This window comes from Nannospalax galili, unplaced genomic scaffold (assembly GCF_000622305.1).
Source record: "Nannospalax galili isolate Female #2095 unplaced genomic scaffold, S.galili_v1.0 scaffold639, whole genome shotgun sequence".
Lineage (NCBI taxonomy): Eukaryota > Metazoa > Chordata > Mammalia > Rodentia > Spalacidae > Nannospalax > Nannospalax galili.
In genome coordinates this window covers 294430-298051 of record NW_008344644.1, presented here as the reverse complement: position 1 = coordinate 298051, position 3622 = coordinate 294430, and positions in this window count along the sequence as shown.

Genomic DNA, 3622 nt, shown 5'->3' with positions numbered 1-3622 from the left:
TGCTGGACAATCCCGAGATACACAGGGAAGTGCAAGGGCAGCAGGGACACATGTGAGGCATGCTGATCTAGGGACTCTGCAGCACTGTTACCCTCAGTGCTGGCATCAAGGGCTCTGAAGAGGGCTCTGCCAGGTTTGGAATAACTGGAAGAGCTGGACCATAAAGAGCCAGAGACTATATGTAGACTGTACTCCAAAGAGCTTCTGGAGTGAGTAGTAGCAAGTACAGACATCCGCTTTTCAATCATATAGGACCAGAAATGTGAGAGGGAATTAATAGCTAAAGGCACAGACACTGATAAGTGATACTTAGAGGTGGAGGAAAAGTAAGAGGTGAAAGTGACCAAAGGCAATTCTCTCAAGGGTGATGACATTGTTAAGAGATGGAGGCTTGGGGAGAGAAGGGGTGAGCTTGGCCTATGAAATCGGAGGAAATCAATTTCTGTGTCTCCAGAGTTTGTTCTATTGAAGGTCAACTCCATACATCTTTAGATCCACTGAAAAAATAGTGTGCTAGGGCATCAGACCAGCAAGTTCACGATGCTATCTATCCCTGCACCAGGGGTGATGATATCCCTATTGAAGGTCAACTCCATACATCTTTAGATCCACTGAAAAAATAGTGTGCTGGGGCATCAGACCAGCAAGTTCACGATGCTATCCCTGCACCAGGGGTGATGATATCCTCAACAAAGTCAGCTCTCACATTCCAAGTCCCAATTCCTCAGCCTTTGCCCATATTCTAGTGACATTTCTGGTGGTGAAATCCAGGAATCCTGCTCTTCTAGGTTCAGTTAGACCTGGGAATGTGCTAGGAAAAAACTTCCAAACAAACAGAACCACCTCCTGCTGGTTAACATGGCTATATTCCACCTAGTTCCTTAATCTTCATGGAAGCTATATGAGATACATATGATTTAATGATAAGAAAATTTCAGTACCCACCCAAGAACACACAGCTGTAAGCAAGCAGCCTAAGTGGGGACAAGGATGTGGGCTGCCCAGTGTGCGGGTCTTCTGTTCTTTCATTGAGCTTTATTTGGGAAGAGAGGAAAAGAGCACCTTTGGTGAAGGGCTGGGAGCGTATCAATTTGCTGTCATTGTCACCTCACCCATAAAGGTAAACTTTGTCATTAAGACTTGGTTTCACCAGACAATTCCAAAAGACATTAGTTTTGAGATATGTAAAAATGACAACAGTTTCATTACATACAATATTATCTTTCAACAAAACAAAATTTCTCCTTGTAATAAACCTTTGTTTGTAAAGTTTTCAATGGAAGAATCCTGTACATGATTGTACACAATTATTTCATTGGCAAAGTACCTGTGAAAGCTCAGGATAAATTCAAGAATCAGACAAACAAAAAAGAAAACAAAATGAGGGACAGACAGAGAGGGTGGGTTCGGACTTCCTCCACTGGGGTAGTTGCTTGGAGCTCAGCAGACTGCCAGAGAGTGTGGGGTTCTGGCCTCCCACTGGCCTCCAACTACCAGAGGGCCTGAGAGCCCAGGGGACAGCCTGACAGAGCCCTGGATCCTGCCTCCACATGGTAGTGAGCTTCCCCTAAATGCGCCAAACTATTCTCCTTACCTGGGATTTTGTGAGGCCCCTCCCAAGGCCCCAGGGCAGATTTGGCTTTCAAAGGCTAAGGCTGCAATCTCAGCAGACCTCCAGAGATTGCCCAGTTCTGGCCTCCCTCTGGCATAGGGTTGACAACAATAAGACTGCCTGAGAGACCCTGGATCCTGCTTCCACGTGATGAAGGAAGCCTGAGTGTACCTGACTGGAACCTGAATTAGGCTTCTGTGGGTACCCCTGAATGGCTGATCTGAAGACATCAGTTCCATCCAAAATAAACTTGAAAAAACCTGAACCCCGTACCAACCAGCTTTACATAACCAAAAAAGAAAGGATCTAGGCACCCGGATAACACAAACAGTGGTATACTTCAACTTAATTCTCATATCAGAATCATAAACAACAAAACCACAAGGAAAGAATAATAAAATGGAAAGCCAAAACACTATGTCACCAGCAAAGCCTGTAGAAGAGTTCTACAAAGAGAACACACTAGTGATAACCCAGGACACAGATTTTAAAAGAACAATCATAAACATGATCAAGGAATTCAAGGAATTTAAAGAACACACAAACAAACAAATAAAAGAACTGAAAGAAGATAGGGATAAACTTCTGATTGAATTCACAAAAGAGAAACATTGAAGAAAACTCAGGCAGAGATGAAGAAGGAAGTGAAAAACTCAGTCAACTTGAAACAACAGGGGAAAGTCTCACCTCTAGAATGAATGAAATCTAAAACAGAATATCAACACTGCAGGATAAAGTTGAAGAATTGGACCACTCAAGCAAAGAGTATGGAAAATTAAAAAAGACAGGAATGGAATATGCAAGAGATGTGGGACACCATGAAAAGGCCAAATCTATGGATCATAGGAATAGAGAAAGGAGAAAAATTTCAGGTTAATTGTGTTGATCAGATCTTAAACAGGATTGTAGAAGAGCATTCCAAAATTAAGGAAAGACATCCCCATACAAATACAGGAAGCATATAGAACACCAAATAGACAGGATTAGAAAACAAACTCCCCACAAAATATCATAGTAAAAACATTCTATGTACAGAACAAAGAGAAGGTACTGAGAGCAACAGTCCAGTTCTACTTGACAATAGATGGCAGCCCAGAATACTTTACCCAGCAAAAATGTCTATTATAGTTGAGGGGGAAAGAAAAATCTTCCATGACATGAAAAGCCTGAAAGAATACATGTCCACGAAACCATGCTTCAAAGAATACTTGAAGCAATACAGAGAGCAGAGAGAGAAACAACTATACCACGGGGCAATGAAAGAAAATGAATAAAGTTATAATTTAGGAAACACAAAATTAGACAGAGAACACAAACAGCAATCAAAATGACTGCAACCAATACACACCTTTCAATAATAACCTTAAATATCAATGACTGAACTCCCCTGTCAAAAGACACAGGCTAAGTGAATGGATTAAGAAACAAAATCCATCCTTTCTATCTGCAAGAAACCCATTTCACCTTCAAGGACAGGCACTACCTTAAGGTAAAAGAATGGAAATAATATTCCAAGCAAATAGAACTAAGAAACAAGCAGGGGTTGTAATTCTAAAATCTGACAAAATAAACTTCAAAGTAAAACTAATCAGAAGAGATAAGGAAGGTCACTTCATTCTGTTCAAGGGAACATTTAACCAAGAAGATATTACAATCCTTAACATATATGCACCAAATGATGGTGCACCCAAATTCATAAAAACAACACTACAGGACTTTAAGAAACAGATTGACCCCAACTCAGTAATAGTAGGGGACTTTAATACCCCACTGTCTCCATTAGACAGGTCAACTGGACAAAGAACAGAGAGATGTCTGAATTAAATGATGCCATACATTAAATGGACCTTACAGACATCTTTTGATTATTCCACCCAAACACCAAAGAGTACACTTTCTACTCAGCACCTCATGGAACTTTTTCAAAGATTGACTACGTACTGGGCCACAAAATAAACCTCAACAAGTACAAAAATATAGAAATAATTCCATGCTTTCTATTGAACTACA